This window comes from Oncorhynchus nerka, linkage group LG20, assembly GCF_034236695.1.
Source record: "Oncorhynchus nerka isolate Pitt River linkage group LG20, Oner_Uvic_2.0, whole genome shotgun sequence".
Lineage (NCBI taxonomy): Eukaryota > Metazoa > Chordata > Actinopteri > Salmoniformes > Salmonidae > Oncorhynchus > Oncorhynchus nerka.
The window spans coordinates 21,088,183-21,107,186 of record NC_088415.1 but is presented as its reverse complement, the minus strand read 5'-3'; the positions used below and the strand labels follow the sequence as shown (position 1 = coordinate 21,107,186).

The 19,004-nt window shown below is 43.5% G+C and overlaps 1 long non-coding RNA gene across 1 annotated transcript; it reads right to left on the bottom strand.

Moving 5' to 3' along the window:
* Positions 1-78: 78 nt before the first annotated feature.
* On the bottom strand, positions 79-18,710 carry LOC115101621 (uncharacterized). The gene is made up of 8 exons (XR_010460134.1): positions 18,634-18,710; positions 18,301-18,420; positions 17,836-17,990; positions 17,603-17,707; positions 17,376-17,493; positions 17,161-17,272; positions 16,503-16,597; positions 79-2,381 (listed from the first exon to the last, which is right to left on the bottom strand). It is a non-coding gene; the product is annotated as an uncharacterized LOC115101621 (long non-coding RNA).
* Between the last annotated feature and the right edge of the window lie 294 nt (positions 18,711-19,004).

Here is a 19,004-nt window from a genome sequence, read left to right as displayed (position 1 = left end):
ACACAGAGCCTGCAATGGCATTACCATAATCTCTAGGCTGTGCCGAGTTCAACGAGATGCCCCGCTTGACAGTAGCTTGTTCAGTCTGAGCGCAGCGACCGTGCAAAAAAGTAGGCCCAAAAAGAAGCCTGGCCCTACATTTCAGGTGTTTTTGGGTGACAGCGGGAGAACCTTTAGGGTTAGAAGCACAATTTGACCTAAGGAACGTTCCTGGTCTTCTTGATCTGTGCAAGCCTAACCTTGACCACGTGGCATTAACCCTCTCTGAGCACAGAATCCGGAAGCGGGCTGAAATTCCACAACATACGGTGATCGCTACATAAATAGTCATTAAACATTCATGAAAATACAAGTGTCTCACATCTATCGAAAGCCAGGAGCACATAAAAAAAAATTTAAAAAATGTTTTAATGCCTTTAATGCAAGGAGTCTACGGTTGGGTAGGGATGGCCACCCGTGCCCATCCAATAGGGGACACTCCTGGTCATTTTGGACGTTTAAAAAAAAAAAATCATAAAATAAAACAGAGTTCCACTTCTCCCATGACAAATAGACCATCTTGGTTGATTCATGAATTAACAGTGCTAAATATCATTTGGGCAGTATAAATGCCATTTGAACATGGTTCACTGACTTTGGGTTTGGAAACAGACTTACTATGATCGTACATGGAAAATGGACATAACATCCTGATTTGGCATTTTCAATACTTTCATATTGCATTTGGACATTTATCGCATTTGGCAATGATTCACTGATTTTTGACTTCCTATGAAATCATATTGCAAATGGACAAAACATATGCCTTACTAGCGATGACAAGTAAAAACAATATGACAGTAAAATGACAAAAGTATGTTCATACAGTTCTTATACATGTATAGTTGACAAAAATAATACTAATTTCAAAAAACGGTCCAGAAACCACGTTAAGGGGGTGATACGTTTTGGAAAAAAAAGTAAAATGTTCCAAATTTGACCCTTGGGTCTTGACTTGATGTGCATTTGCAATATGAACATTTACTGTGAGCACGCTCGCCATCTATTGGATTAGGTTAATCCCATACACGTTGCTGACACTGGCGATAGTTGCAGATCCCTGGAAGTGGGTTTTGCTTTCTCTGACATAGCCGCTGTAAATGGACTCCCTGGACAATACATAAGACATACACAAAAGTATGTTGACACGCCTTCAAATGAGTGGAATCGGCTATTTCAGACAAACATTGGCAGTAGAATGGCCTTACTGAAGAGCTCAGTGACTTTAAGCGGCACCGTCATAGGATGCCACCTTTCCAACAAGTCAGTTCAGCACAACTGTTCATCGGGAACTTCATGAAATGGGTTTAAATGGCTAAGCAGCCACACACAAGCCTAAGATCACCCTACGCAATGCCAAGCGTCGGCTGGAGTGGTGTAAAGCTCCCCGCCATTGGAATATGGAACAATGTTTTTCATGGTTCGGGCTAGGCCCCTTAGTTCCAGTGAAGGTAAATATTAATGCTACAGTATTCAATGACATTCTAGATGATTTTGTGCTTCCAACTTTGTGGAAACAGTTTGGGAAAGCCCCTTTCCTGTTTCAGCATGACTCTGCCCCCATGCATAAAGCGAGGTCCATACAGAAATGGTTTGTTGAGATCGGTGTGGAAGAACTTGACTGGCCTGCACAGAGCCCTGACCTCAACCCCATCAAACACCTTTGTGATGAATTGGAGCCAGGCCTAATCATCCAACATCAGTGCCCGATCTCACTAATGCTCGTGGCTGAATGGAAGCCCTCGTAGCAATGTTCCAACATCTCGTCGATAGCCTGTGGAGGCTCGATGAGCAGGTGTCCACATATTTTTGGTCATGTAGTGTACATTACATACGGTTTGAATACAAATACAGCTTCTCTGTTCAAACTGTTCTATTTACTAACATTTGTTCACAGAAATAATGTAGCTACCTGGCATATGTTCTTCTGTGAATTTGTCTGAGAGGGTGTAGGCCCCAGGCTCCGTGGGGCAGAAGGAGACAACACAGAAACCATCCGCCGTCTGGACCTACACAGTACTGGGACCCTCGATGGCCAGAGTCAGACTCCCAGAGGCTGATAAATTGTTCAGCCACAAAGTCTTAGTCGAATTTCTGAAAATATTCACATGGTGATATGTTTTTGTTTCAGGGGGAGATTTGTGACTCTGCATCTTGTATATTCACAAAGTCTGAGATCTCAAAGGGTACGCTCCCCGTCACGAGCCCTGGTCCAAAGAACTTGACCCTTCTGGGGTCTGAAATCTCTAACTGGGTGATGGTGAGGGATGGGACTGCTGGCCACATGCTGTCCATCTTTCATCACGTCGACCAGATGCTCTCCCACCTCTTTCGGGATGCACCTGCACAGCAGAAGAAGAGTGAGACTGTTCTTTAAAACAGGGGATTTTACAATCATCCCGCAGAAATAATTTCCCCAAATCAAATCCAACTTATTTTGCCACATGTGCAAATACAACAGGTATTTATTTACCTTAGTGTGAAATGCTTACTTACAAGCCCTTAACTTCTTATGGTATAGGGGACACTTGCGTCCCACTTGGCCAAAAGCCAGGGAAAATGCAGCGCGGCAAATTCAAATAAAATTATATAAAAATCAAACTTTCATTAAATCACACGTAAGATACTAAATTAAAGCTACACTCATTGTGATTCCAGCCAACATGTCAGATTTTAAAAAGGCTGTTCGGCGAAAGCATAAGAAGCTATTATCTGATCATAGCACAACAGTAAACAAGAGTAGCACATTTCAACCCTGCAGGCGCTACACAAAACGCAGAAAAGAAAAAGGGAACACTAAAATAACACATCCTAGATCTGAATGAATGAAATATTCTTATTAAATACGTTTTTCTTTACATAGTTGAATGTGCTGACAACAAAATCACAAAAATGATCAATGGAAATCAAATTTATCAACCCATGGAGGTCTGGATTTGGAGCCACACTCAAAATTAAAGTGGAAAACCACACTACAGGCTGATCCAACTTTGATGTAATGTCCTTAAAACAAGTCAAAATGAGGCTCAGTGTGTGTGGCCTCCACGTGCCTGTATGACCTCCCTACAACACCTGGGCATGCTCCTGATGAGGTGGCGGATGGTCTCCTGAGGGATCTCCTCCCAGACCTGGACTAAAGCATCTGCCAACTCCTGGACAGTCTGTGGTGCAACGTGGCGTTGGTGGATGGAGCGAGACATGATGTCCCAGATGTGCTCAATTGGATTCAGGTCTGGGGAACGGGCAGGCCAGTCCATAGCATCAATGCCTTCCTCTTGCAGGAACTGCTGACACACTCCAGCCACATGAGATCTAGCATTGACTTGCATTAGGAGGAACCCAGGGCCAACCGCACCAGCATATGGTCTCACAAGGGGTCTGGGGAGCTCATCTCGGTACCTAATGGCAGTCCGGCTACCTCTGGCGAGCACATGGAGGGCTGTGCGGCCCCCAAAGAAATGCCACCCCACACCATGACTGACCCACCGCCAAACCGGTCATGCTGGAGGATGTTGCAGGCAGCAGAACGTTCTCCACGGCGTCTCTCTGTCACATGTGCTCAGTGTGAACCTGCTTTCATCTGTGAAGAGCACAGGGCGCCAGTGGCGAATTTGCCAATCTTGGTGTTCTCTGGCAAATGCCAAACGTCCTGCACGGTGTTGGCCTGTAAGCACAACCCCCACCTGTGGACGTCGGGCCCTCATACCACCCATATGGAGTCTGTTTCTGACCGTTTTGTAACGGTTTTGACTTGAGGTTATTATTTATAGGGGTGCCAGGTAGGTTGTCCCTACCAGAGAAAACATTGGTTTCTCCTTTTGGTTTGGGAGGGAATGAGTCCCATCTGGTCCGTCAAGTCTACACCAATACAAAGGACTTATGTAAAAGTCAGGATGGAAATAAACTTTTCATAAACCCTTAAAACATTGGAAAGAACTTCAAAAACAACTATATTATTTTGCGTGGGTTGTATTAACAACATCAATGATTACACACACATATAATAATATAACACAATGAGTTCTGGTTCCTCCAGAAATGCCCGGAATGGCATCAGGGTATCAACCGAAACCTGGTCAAATCCAACATACCATAACCAGAGATCCTCTTCCTGTACGTTTTTAAATGGTCATTCGTACCTTTACGCAATATTTCCCCTGCTCAGGATTACAGTCAAAAACCCTCACAACACTCTTTCTTCCATACTGGGTATGTGGATTTATGTAGCCCTCTCTCTCAGTGTGAGCTATGACCCGTTTCCATGAACTACACGGGGACCTGCACAGATATCTTCCATAATGGCTCATAGTCCTAGACTGCCACGGGGTCAGAGAACCTAATTGGTCTACATAGAACTCAACTGACATCCTTCCCGATCTCCACTTTCACTTCCTGTTTACCCAGATCAAGTGATCTCTTATGCATCCCCATGTGCCTATTACATCCAGACTTCCCCCTTTCACAGTTACAGGAGGACACTATTATTGTATGGCTCACTACCTCACACATGGATGGGACGTAGGGGAAGTAAGAACATGCAATAGGACAGAGAATGTTACAACCGACAAGACAATGGGAGACCTGACTGGCAGAGGAAAAGGACTAGAGCGGATGTCTGGTAGTTTGTGGAGGTGTGAGGCTGTGGCCTGACCTGCCTACCAATTGGACCGGTATTTGTGCACTAGTGCAGTTAGGCATGCCCTTCACCCTTATCAAACACAAAAACCTAGGGCCAGGTAGAATAGAAAGGAGTGCTCCGTCAGGATCTTCTGACAATAGAGTTTACATTGATAGCATTGGAGTTCCAAGGGGGGTGCCTGATGAGTTCAAAGCTAGGAATCAGGTAATGGCTGGCTTGGAATCAAGCATCTTCTGGTGGTCAACTCAAAACTGTAGATTGGATTAATTCATTGGATCTGTTACTGGCGGAAAAGGGTGGTGTATGTGTGATATTAAGATCGGAATGTTGTACTTTCATCCCCGATAACACAGCTCCAGACGGATCAGTGAACAAGGCCCTGGCTGGTTTAACCACATTAGCTCACGAATTGGCAGAGAACTCGGATAGATAATGCACTAACAAATTGGTTTGATAGTGTGTTTGGGAAATGGAAAAATGTCATAACCGCTGTGTTGTGGGCAACTTTCACCTGTAGGAGTGTCTTGGTTCTGGGTGGATGTTTTTTGGTCCCCTGTGTGAAAGGTTTGCTTACCAGGACTCTGGAGAAGTCAATGACACAACAGATGGTGGGTACGGACCGATTCCGAGCTCCGGCCAGTGTGATGACGAATACGGGCCTCCAGGCCTCGGAGATGGCTCCGTTTCTTTTAACTACGAGGAGCCAATGTTGGATGAGACTATTTGAGTGTTAAGACTTTTATGAAGATTGGAATAAAAACCCTAACAGGAAGTGTTAGGCTACCTAATGTAGGCCTGTAACAGTCATTGATGGATAAGGAATGAAAATACACATATTGGTTTGATTTTGAGTGACAATATTAATAAAAATAGGTGTAATTTGAAGTTAATGTTCAGGCAATAATTAACAGTATTCCACCCTGTCACTGTATAACATATGTAAATGTGTTTGAATCATAGCAGACAAGGAACCGTGGCAAACAACTTATGACCACTGTGAATCTGATAACAGGGAAGGAAGTCTCCCCACCCAGAGGTGGGAGAAACCGTTGAGCTTGCAATAGATTGTGTAACACATGGCAGGATATGATTAGCAATGTATTGGTCTGGATTATTCTTGTATACAATTGATGTATCAGTGTGTATTATTTAGTAGATTGTTAGTTGGATTTATGTTAATTGAATGATTAGAATATTCCGCACTGAAACATATAATTGTATGGAATTGATTAGAATGTATAAAATCATAATCAATAAGTCTGAGCTCGGTGCTGACCTGACTAGAGATTTGGGAGAGAACGCAGAGTACGTCTCAAGGCCTCCCTAATCTCTTCGGCTGGTTAGTGTGAATGTGTGTGCGTAGCAGGACATTGTGTGCTAATGTTAGCATGAATGTGTGTGCGTATGGTGGTGTGAATGTGTGTGTGAGAGGTCAGTATAAAATGAATTGTTTTGTATTCTTGACTTTAGAACGTTCCCGTGAATAAAACTTAAAGACTATTTTAGCTGGGCCTCCGTCTGTTTCATTTGACCAGTATCTTACAAATTCTAGGCCGCAGACTGAGTAGTATAATTGAATTGGGTTATGAACATTGAGAACATAATTCTCTTGACACTCGGTTAATACAAAATCCTCATAGTCTAAACTATGGGTCAATTTACCACCTTCTGCATTCTCGGGTTGGGTCATAGTGTATTAGGAATATGGCTCCCACAATAAGACAGCTCAGACCGATCAGCACTCCTGTAAAGCCCCACCCTTTCCCAGAGAACATATCATCAGCTAGAGGCAAGCCCACAATTTCACTTCTATGAACATACACAGGGAGGAAATCTTCGTTAGAGAGGTAACCTCCGAACCCCATTGGTATTCGGTTCTTCTCCTAACTGATTGTTTGACAGTGTCAGTGTTTCTTTCCCTCTTGCAATGTGTGACATGAACCCAGGTAGCTCTTTCAGCAATTCTCACCACGAAGGCTGTCACCAGGAGTACTTGATATGGCCCTTCCCAACGTGGCTGCTTCCCATCTATTCTCCTCAGGGACTGTATCCATATCCAGTCTCCTGGTTGCATTGAGTGAATCACCTTCTCCTGTCGGACACAAAATCTTGGTTTGGTTAACAGTCTTCTCATGTGTTCTGCTAGTATATCTTCAACTTCTATATGTCTACTTGTTGTCTGGCATTATCCAAATTATTGCTATATTTATCTAATACAAAAAGATTTGTTTATTATCCAATAGGCCACAAAGTGTCCTAACCTACCCCCTCTTGATACATGGCTCTGCCCATGTATCAATATTGCCGCATAACAATGACTTGGGTAAGATTAGTAAATTATCGTTATGTCAATCATTTCTAGGCCATGGTTCAGTGTCTAACATCTTTGCTCCCGAAACCAACTAAGCTTTCATTCCCCTGTTATCTACCCATTCGGTGTCACTTCTATCTTCTCTCTGCAAGGTCTCAGCAGTGCGGGGAGGGCTTCTCTGTCTGTCCTTCCTTCTATCCGTCTGTCGCTCTCATAATAGTCAGTATCAAATATGGGTTGTTTCCAAATCTTGACTAAGTGGCTCACTGTCTCCCTGTCTGAAATCATGGATTTGAGAAAAATCACCTGTCTGTGGTGGCAATCTAAGGTTTTACATTGTTTGATTAACGTTATGTCGATGCTCTCAGTGATCCTGAATCACCACAGCTGTCATATATCCCTGTCCTGTTGGCTTAGGTTCTAAATACTTAACATAAGTCTACCATTAATCCAAGGCTATGCCATTTCTTTCTCATTGGTTCAAATTACAAATGTCAAAGAACTATAAACTCGTTCATAATTATCCATTACACAAATGTATTATCCAAATGGCCCTCCCATGAGGCTGATTAGACCCCAAAGGAAAGCACTGAGGTCAAGTCATACCAACCTTTTACAGTCATGTTTCATACTATATAGTATACAAATGAAAGAAAAACCATCAAACATTTATCTACAGGTTATATCCCAGGTTCCCAGAACATTCCCTTTGTGTAAAAAAAAAAAATCACATGTTTAATTAAAACTCCAAAAATAAACTTCTAATATTCCATATGTGTGTGTAGGAAAACTCGCCTCCCTGCGGACCTGGCATCCTTTCACTCCCTCCTCTCTACATTTTCCTCTTCTGTCGCTGCTGCTAAAGCCACTTTCTACCACTCTAAATTCCAAGCATCTGCCTCTAACCCTAGGAAGCTCTTTGCCACCTTCTCCTCCCTCCTGAATCCCCCTCCCCTCCCCCTCCTCCTCTCTGCAGATGACTTCGTCAACCATTTTGAAAAGAAGGTCGACGACATCCGATCCTCGTTTGCTAAGTCAAACGACACCGCTGGTTCTGCTCACACTGCCCTACCCTGTGCTCTGACCTCTTTCTCCCCTCTCTCTCCAGATGAAATCTCGCGTCTTGTGACGGCCGGCCGCCCAACAACCTGCCCGCTTGACCCTATCTCCTCCTCTCTTCTCCAGACCATTTCCGGAGACCTTCTCCCTTACCTCACCTCGCTCATCAACTCATCCCTGACCGCTGGCTACGTCCCTTCAGTCTTCAAGAGAGCGAGAGTTGCACCCCTTCTGAAAAAACCTACACTCGATCCCTCCGATACTACAGACCAGTATCCCTTCTTTCTTTTCTCTCCAAAACTCTTGAACGTGCCGTCCTTGGCCAGCTCTCCCGCTATCTCTCAGAATGACCTTCTTGATCCAAATCAGTCAGGTTTCAAGACTAGTCATTCAACTGAGACTGCTCTTCTCTGTATCACGGAAGCGCTCCGCACTGCTAAAGCTAACTCTCTCTCCTCTGCTCTCATCCTTCTAGACCTATCGGCTGCCTTCGATACTGTGAACCATCAGATCCTCCTCTCCACCCTCTCCGAGTTGGGCATCTCCGGCGCCCACGCTTGGATTGCGTCCTACCTGACAGGTCGCTCCTACCAGGTGGCGTGGCGAGATTCCGTCTCCTCACCACGTGCTCTCACCACTGGTGTCCCCCAGGGCTCTGTTCTAGGCCCTCTCCTATTCTCGCTATACACCAAGTCACTTGGCTCTGTCATAACCTCACATGGTCTCTCCTATCATTGCTATGCAGACGACACACAATTAATCTTCTCCTTTCCCCCTTCTGATGACCAGGTGGCGAATCGCATCTCTGCATGTCTGGCAGACATATCAGTGTGGATGACGGATCACCACCTCAAGCTGAACCTCGGCAAGACGGAGCTGCTCTTCCTCCCGGGGAAGGACTGCCCGTTCCATGATCTCGCCATCACGGTTGACAACTCCACTGTGTCCTCCTCCCAGAGCGCTAAGAACCTTGGCGCGATCCTGGACAACACCCTGTCGTTCTCAACTAACATCAAGGCGGTGGCCCGTTCCTGTAGGTTCATGCTCTACAACATCCGCAGAGTACGACCCTGCCTCACACAGGAAGCGGCGCAGGTCCTAATCCAGGCACTTGTCATCTCCCGTCTGGATTACTGCAACTCGCTGTTGGCTGGGCTCCCTGCCTGTGCCATTAAACCCCTACAACTCATCCAGAACGCCACAGCCCGTCTGGTGTTCAACCTTCCCAAGTTCTCTCACGTCACCCCGCTCCTCCGCTCTCTCCACTGGCTTCTAGTTGAAGCTCGCATCCGCTACAAGACCATGGTGCTTGCCTACGGAGCTGTGAGGGGAACGGCACCTCAGTACCTCCAGGCTCTGATCAGGCCCTACACCCAAACAAGGGCACTGCGTTCATCCACCTCTGGCCTGCTCGCCTCCCTACCACTGAGGAAGTACAGTTCCCGCTCAGCCCAGTCAAAACTGTTCGCTGCTCTGGCCCCCCAATGGTGGAACAAACTCCCTCACGACGCCAGGACAGCGGAGTCAATCACCACCTTCCGGAGACACCTGAAACCCCACCTCTTTAAGGAATACCTAGGATAGGATAAAGTAATCCTTCTCACCCCCCTTAAAAGATTTAGATGCACTATTGTAAAGTGGCTGCTCCACTGGATGTCATAAGGTGAATGCACCAATTTGTAAGTCGCTCTGGATAAGAGCGTCTGCTAAATGACTTAAATGTAAATGTGTACCCCTTTAAGATAGTCTCTAGAAAACATGGAAATCTTCTCCCCAAAGGCTAAAAACTCAATGTTTCCAAGTCTTGTCACTCGCTCCCTTCAAGATTACAGCCCCCAGAAAACATTCCAAAGACAATGAAGCACTCCTTTTCACAGAAAAACCACTTGGGCAGCATTCATTATACTACCCCGATTCAGAAACCCAAACATTGACTCCCTCTAATCATTAATTTTACACACAATGTTCACCGTCCCTGTAAAATAAAATTATATCAGTACAGGAACGGTAGCTTCTCCCCCAGACAACTCAGGTTTCAGTGTCATAGGAGCGGATAGCCGTTCCATGAATTGATGTCCTGATGCGGACAGTACTATGATCTTTTCCCCATTACTCTGTACCCCGGGGGGAGTGTCGTCGGCACAGATTGCTGTACGACGAGCCCCAGTATCACAGAGGAATTTAATTTGACCCATTACGGTTAAAGTCAAATAGGGTTTCTGTTCCTGTTGCAATGTCAAATCAATAGTTGCTAATTAAAAAAAAAATGTCACAATTCTGTTCCGACATCCCCCCGGTCTCGCTACTGCCCCTGAATCTAGTCACGCCTCCTCTTCCTCAGGCTGTGGATGCCTGCTTCTTTTGTCCCTTCTATCTTTCTTGTTAAGACAATCACGGTGATTGTGTCCTACTTCCTTGCAGTGCCTGCATGGTGCCTCACAATCCAAGCAAAGTGACCAGACTTGTTACATTAAAACATCTATCCTTATCTGTCCTCATCTCTTCTGTTAGCCTTCCATCCCTTTCTGTCAGAGCCCTTACCTGCTATCTCACCCAGAGTGGCCAAGTATTCTGCCCCTTTCAGCTTCTTCTTAGTCTCCTCACTTTTACCGTGCTGTTCATAATGAATTGCATATCTTTTTACTTCCCCCAGTTCTGCTTGTCCCCACCCTACCAAAGTTCTTTATGGTACTGCTAATATCGGGATGTATTCCGCTGAGGAAAGCCATCTTCTGCTGCTGGTGATATGCAGTGTTAAAACCATCTGCTATGGGGTGCTCTGTTAAACCACTTTTGGCATTAAAACATATCCTTCAGTCTCTAAGTACTGCCTGATGGTCTCACCATCTCCCTGCCTGCATTCAGAAACCTTAGAGAAGTCTGCGTGTCGGTGATAATAATGCCTCAAATTATTATACAATTCTGTAATTCTAACGTAACCACCATCTGCTGCCCATGGCAATGCAATTAAATTGTTAAGTCCCAGCACCCATTGCCCTTGTACAGCTGCCCAGTCCTTTCCCACCAACTGCCCTACTGCTCTCTCCACTTCTCCTATGTGTAAGTTGAAGCTGGCTGCCAAACTTCCTAGATCCCTTGTAAATCCATCCATCCATTCCAGTCTTAGGGTGTACCATTCCTTCCACCACCCTTTCTACGTACCTATGTGTCCATGCTCAAAACACTTCTAAAATGAGTTCCTGTCCTGCATCCCCAGCCCGTGGGTTGGGCAAGGCAATTAGAGGTTACTGACTAGCCTCCATTTCATCTTCATCCAGCCACTCTGCTACTCCTCTCCTCCCTGGGCTCTGCATATGCGACCTCAGCCTTGAGTGGTAAAGCCTTGTTTCTACCTCTTTCCCCTGCATCCTGTCACTTGTTCATCCTACATCCTAGTTCAGTTCAGTCTCTCCTGACTTTTGTAGTGAAAATGTCCTGTATTTACCAAATCATGAGAGACAACCTCAATCATCCCTTCACATGGTTTAAAAGATATGTTTACATATGAAGACAAGCTTGACCTCTCCCCCTCTGCGGCCCAAGTAACTGAACCCAGGACAGAGAAAGGATAACTGCAAATGGCCACCACTATAGTACAACAAGATACATTCTAAATGAGAAGTAACTCACAAGCATATAAATGAAAATAAAACATCTTATCTATGTTACCCAACTATTCTGATACACCCCCAACACTTTCCCTAGGGCAGCTAGCCCCATGCTTTCCTCCTCCTGCTCTACCCCTCCCTCGGCTCCAGGAGGTTCCCCATATGGGAGTGGTGGGGGTGGGACGGAAAGCCCTGGCTGCCGTAGTCTCACCACCGTTTCATCATCGGGGTTGGGTACAATTTAGGCTTATGGGGGGGGACCTCCAGAGTAGCCGTGGGAGTTATTGCTCTGTTGCTTGCAACTTACATTTTCCTTTTCTCCCTCAACTCTCTTCCTCACCTAACCATACCCTCGCCGTGTCTAGCCCCTCTGCTCGTCATTTATCTGCCAGCCACTCTCCACATGCCTTATGCATCCGTCTTATCATTAGTTCCAACTTTCCTACGTCCACACTTCCATCAAATTCATACTCCTTCCTCCACTTTAAACAGAAATAGGCAATTCTCTTAACTTATGGCTGCAGGAGCAGTATTGAGTAACTTGGATGAAAAGGTGCCCATTGCAAACAGCCAGCTCCCCAGTTGCTAATATACGCATATTATTATTAGTATTGGATAGAAAACTCTTAGTTTCCAAAACTGTCAAAATATTGTCTGTGAGTATAACAGAACTGATATTGCAGACGAAAACCTGAGGAAAATCAAAGCAGGAAGTGGCTTCTATTTTGAAAACGCCATGTTCCATAGCCTCCCTTTGCTCCATTTAAAGGGATATGAACCAGATTCCTTTTCATATCGCTTCCTCAAGGTGTCAGTCTTCAGACAGTTTCAGGCTTTTATTTTGAAAAATGAGCCAGAACGATAACTCATGTGAACACTTGACGTAATGTTTTGCTCGCTCAACAGTTTGGATAGGTATTGCTTTTCCCTCTCCTACTGTGAAAGACATTTGCGGTTGATATATTATTGATTATACATTTTAAAAACAACCTGAGGATTGATAAAAAAAAAAAGTTTGACATGTTTCTGTGGACATTATGGAAACTATTTGGAAATGTCTGCGTTGTCGTGACCGCTCTTTCCTGTGGATTTCTGAACATAACGCGACAAACAGAGGTATTTTGGATCTTAAAATAATCTTTATGGAACAAAAGGAACATTTGTGTAATTGGGAGCCTCCCGAGTGAAAACATCCGAAGATCAAAGGTAAATGATTCATTTGATTGCTTTTCTGATTTATGACCGAGCTACCTGATGCTAAGTGTACTTAATGTTTTATCGTGCGATTGATAAACTTAAACGCTTGGATTGCTTTCGCTGTAAAGCATAATTTCAAAATCTGACATGACAGGTGGATTAACAAAAGGCTAAGCTGTGTTTTCCTATATTGCACTTGCGATTTCATGACTATAATTATTATAGTTATTATATTATTATATTATTATTTATGCTATTCAGCGGTTGTTGATGACACTTATCCCGATTGCAGCCATAACAAGTTAACTGCATATAGCGCTCATCTCCGGAACCTCCTTTGAGGATTTACTGCCCATTGTTAGTGACCCTTGTAGTTCCTATACCTTTTCTCAAAATCTGTGTGTATTTATTTCTATGATCATGTATGTGCTTTTTCCCCATTATCCAATTACTATAGTTGTTATTCCTGCACAATCTTTGTGGGTGTCTCCTTTCGTGGGATAGTTAGACCTAATTTGCACGCCTCCGGTAGTTCTGCCTCCCTCCCTGCTAATTATTGTTAGATCTTAGTATGTTAGATCGGCTAATGTATATTGGCCAATTTAACGGTTAGGTCTCAACATTAGATAGTTTATTGGTAGTGACCACAGATAACCGGGGTCATTACGGACCCCCTTCTCCTGCTGCCTAGGTGGCTCTATACCCAATTCCTATTTCCCAATTGCCTAGAAACTACCTATATCAGGGTTCTCTACACAAATTTTTTTTTAAAGGTCACCAGTTAAGAATGCCCTGTGGGATTTTTAAAATAAAACACCTAAACTACACAAAAACAAATCAAATATATTTCTGAACGTAGCCCGAGCGTCAATTCCCCAAATTTGTGAATAAAGATTTACTGACCTTCTCGTAGACTGGGAAAAGCCATGTAGGTTAGATCTCGTCACCACCTCTGTCGTGTACCAGTTCACCACTGGCCTGAAATAAACCCTCAATTCAGAGGTCAGGTCTTTGTCTTACAGATCCTGGATCCACCTGTGCATGTTTTTCAGCAGTTCCTTGGGACGAGAGGCACCTCGGTCTTGCGATCCGGCACTTGAAGGACCAAATTGTCACGAGAATTATGTTCAATGTTCATAAACCCAATTCAAGCGACTACTCAGCCTGAAACCCAGAATTTGTAAGAAACGAATCAGACAGAGGCCCAGCTACGATAGTCAAAGTTTATTTACGAGAGCGCTGGTTAATTGTACAAAACCCTTCATTTTATACTGGCTTCTCATGCACACACATTTACATTAACATACACACGTCCTGCTATCCAGCCAACAAAGATTAGGGGAATCCGAGAGACTTACTCCCCATCCCCCTCAAGATAGGGAGACCGAGACCCTGGGAAGTACTCTGTGGCCCCAGCCAAGGTCGGCACCAAATCTTGCTCAGACAGTCTGTTTTTAAGATACTATAATAGACCTACACACAGATATATAATTCTACTGACTAAAACCACACACACACACATACCATTAGAATCATTTTATGATTCTAATCAATTTCATACAATCATACGGTTTCAGGGGGGAATATTCTAATCATTTACATGATCAAATAAATCCCATTATCACCATTCCAAGACATTTAAATGTTTTCCCTTAAACCACTCAAGTGTTCCTTTAGCAGTAAAAATTAGGGTCATTGTCCTGCTGGAAGGTGAATCTCTGTCCCTGTCTCAACTCTCTGGAAGACTGAAATGGTTATCCCTCAAGAATTTCCCTTTATTTAGCGCCATGCAGCATTCCTTCAATTCTGACCAGTTTCCCAGTTCGTGCCAATCAAAAGCATCCCGCAGCATGATGCTGCCACCACCATGCTTCACTGTGGGGATGAGGTCTCGGGGTGATGAGAGGTGTTGGGTTTGCACCAGACAGAGTTTTCCTTGACGGCCAAAAAGCTACGTTTTAATCTAATCTGACCAGAGTACCTTCATCCGTATGTATGGGGAGTCTCTTTAAGCAATGGCTTTTGTCTGGCCACTCTTCCGTAAAGCCCAGCTCAAAGTGGTCCTATGGACAGATACTCCAATCTCCGCTGTGGAGCTTTGCAGCTCCTTCAGGTTTATCTTTGGTCTCTGTTGCCTCTCTGATTAATGTCCTCCTTGCCTGGTCTGTGAGTTTGTTGTCAGCCCTCTCTTGGCAGGTTTGTTGTGGTGCCATTTTCTTTAAAAAAAATGTATATATATTTTTTTATATGGATTTAAAATGGTGCTCCATGGGAAGTTCAAAGTTTAATATTTTTTGTATAACCCAACCCTGATCTGTACTCCACAACTTTGTCCCTGACCTGTTAGGAGAGCTCCTTGTTCTTCATGGTGCTGCTTGCTTTGTGGTGTTAAACTCTGGGGCCTTTCAGAACAGGTCTAGTTAATATACAGAGATCATGTGACACTTATATTAAGTTCACCTGTGTGGGAGAACTTGCACAATTGGTGGCTGACTAAATACTTTTTTGCCCCACTGTACATTAGTGTCTAGTTTGAGAAACCGACGCCTCACAAGTCCTCAAGTGGCAGCTTCATTAAATAGTACCTGCAAAACACCAGGCTCAACATCAACCCTTACTAACCTAACCAGTAAGTCAGAAGACAGGAACAGAAAACGCTAGCTGTCTCAAGACTACAGCCGCAGTTGTAGCTAGCTAGTTAGATGCTATTCACAGTAACTATGAGTAAAGCAAAGTAGTTAAAATGCAATCAAGTTGCAATATCTTCGGAGACGTTGATGAGTGGATCAACTGACCAATGCTAGCTAGTTCTACAACTACGAGGTAGCTAGGTCGGGCAGGCTTACCTCCATGGATGGTGGATTTCTGTGGACTAGGTTCAAGACAGAAGCAGAACAGCTTTTTTTGTTTGGAGACTGACTGGTCATGAGTAGTATCAGTTTTAATTTGCATAATATGAAATTAGCTTTCCCCTTCACAAATAATCTAGTTAGTGCAAGTTCCCTAGTACTGAAATGCTATTAGAGCAAGTTGCTTTCTTGCCGTCTGTCCAGCTGTATGTTTGGCAGTAGATCTGGGCTATAGGTGACCCACAGTACACCATGCACAGATTGAGCCAGTGTCACTTCAATTTATGGAATATAAATACTGTGTTGATGAGATTAATATAACTCAGAATAGCCATTCATTTTTGCTATGAAGACCCTTGTGAAAAAATATTAATTTCACATGTGAAGTGTTCCAAAAACACATGTTTTCATGTGATCTTATTTGAAGTTAATGCAATAACAAGTAACGCAACATGCGTTAACATGAAACTACACTTGAAAACATGTGATGCGATGTAAAATGTGCTGGTGATAAAACCTAAGACTGTGGCCTCCACAAGGGGTTCAAGCTTATAATATGGCTCTTACGTAAATCATAATTTATAACTCACAGTAATCTTCACTGATTAATGGCCCTCTCCTACATCATAGCATCTATGGTGAATTGTGAAGATAGGCTGGCAGGTAACCCAGATACCAGGCCCAGACCTTTGGCTCTCACTTTACTGGCATCATGAGAGCACAAGACAAGGAACTGAAACATACTGGTCAAAAAGACACAAAAGTGCATTCACATTTAATCTAACTGTTCCATATCTTACCTGGAGAACTCATCTTCGTCACCGTATTTGACAACCAGTGAGGATCCTTCATGGAAGGGAAGTAGGCCAGTGAGTAGGTTTCATCTCCATTTTACCTGCATAGATACAATAAAGAAACCTTATCTTACTTAAATAAAGTAAAAGATGGCAAAATCCACATGAGTCAAATAAAAAAAATACATGAGTCAGAAATTAAATAATTCTCACTGGTATGAGTCATAACAGCAACATACTATGGGGCCTCTCCAGTCTTGCTACAATCAATTGTAAAGATCTGGGGAGTTTGGGCACAAGTTCCTGACTCCAAGCCTGACCCTGAGACTATCAACTTGTTGGCCTGATGTGGGCAGCACTTGAAGTGGGAAAAACTGAAAAGTAAAGAACATGTTGACACTCCCGAGTGGCGCAGCGATCTAAGGCACTGCATCTCAATGCTTGAGGCTTCACTACAGACCATGGTTCGATTCCAGGCTGTATCACACCTGGCCGTGATCAGGAGTCCATTAGGGCAGCGCACAATCGGCACAGAGTCGTCCAGGTTTGGCCATCATTGTAAATAAGAATGTTCTTAAATGACTTTCCTAGTTAAATAAAATCATTGTTTCCTTAAATGGGATTTCGCACTTTAAAAAATCATGTTCTTTAAAAAAAGTCTTACCTGCAAAACTCATCCTCATACTTGACAACCAGAGAGTGAGAATCCTCCATAGAAGGGGAGTAGGCTACAGAGTATGTCCCATCCCCATTGTATGTTACCGCCACAAGCTCACCTGGTTATTTTAAATCAAAAAGAACATAATACTTCACCCATGTAAAATTCTTAAGCTTAATTGAAACCAACTCAAGAGATTACTGAAAAACACAGATACTCACCACTAGGTGTCATAACAGTCAGACTGGGGTCTCTCCAGTCAATTGTGAATATCGGAGGGAACATTGCACAAATTCCTGACTGCAAGCCTGGCCCACACAAACTTGGAAGTTTTAGAGACTGCAATACAGTTAAATACAGAAAAATCAAGTTGAATTTTTCACAAAATGACAATGTGACTGGTCTACATTAACAACGGCATCTAAAATATGAAATTCTACTGCGTTACCTATGAAACTCATCTTCATCTTCCCACCAGAGAATCCATGGAAGGGGAGTAGCACACTAAATATGTCCCATCCATTCTTTGTCACCTTTGCAAGCTCTATATTACCTTATTAGAAAGATAGTAAAGTAAATAGAAATAGCAAAGTCATGAACAGAACAATAAATGACCAGATATGCGGTTGTGAATTTGATTTGCATACAACCTCCAAATGCATACAACCTCCAAATGCATACCACTAGGTGTCATGACAGCCACAGATTTTGGGGCCTCTCCAGTCTTGCTACAGTCAATGGTGAAGGTCTGAGGAATGTGGGCACAAATTCCTGACTCCAAGCCTGATCCAGACACGTGCAACTTGTTGGCATCATTAGTAGGCAACACAACTGGACTGCAATATAAGAAATGACAGAAATGAAATGCAATATGGATATGGTTAGTAAAAATCATGTTTCACATACAGATATAAGATCTTAAAATTTGATCACCCTGTTGCAGCAAATGTCCTCTGTACTCAAGGTGTAAAGGGCTTCTAAAGTTTGTAATTTCTACTTTACAAAAGTCAGTCTTGATTTGTCCTAACAAAAAAGTACCAACCTCTGCAAAAATATGGTCAGACTAGGATCCTGCATATGTACATCATAACTATATTAAAAATGTACACACTAAACATTTCCCATCTGAAAAAAAATTGATCTCACCTAGAGAATGCCTCTTCATTGGCATATTTGACCACTCGAGTGAGGACCCACCATAGAAGGGGAGTAGGCCACTGAATGTCTCATCACCATTGTCTGTTACCTCCAAAAGTTCTATCTTACCTGGTAAATCAAGCAACAACCAAAATGTCTGTATATTTGAAATAGATGAGTATCTTGATATAATTTGTACCCACCACTTGGTGTCATAACAGCCACATATGCTAGTACTTCTCCAACCTTGCTACAGTTTATGGTGAAGGTCTGAGGAGTTTCGACACAATCTCCAAGCTTGTCCCAGACACTTTGACATCACTGATACTTTGAAAGGGCTACCTGTTTGATAGATGGAATCAACCAAATCTTTACGATCAACTTCTTGTCACGTCTACTCCCACTCCTCCCCTCTGCCGGGTTACTAACCATTGATCCTGGCAACCATCATTAAGCACACCTGTCATCAATCATTACGCACACCTGCACTTCATTATGAGACACACCTGGACTCCATTACCTCACTCATTACCTCCCCTTTAACTGGCACTTCCTGAGGTCCTTTCCCCAGCCAGTATTGTGTCTGTGTTTCATGTCAAGACGCTACTCCTATGGTGTATTAGTCCATGTTCTTTGTTTTATTAAATGTACCACCTGCTTCTCGACTCCCAGTGCATACATTATACTTGTCTAATGTTCTGAATAAATATCAT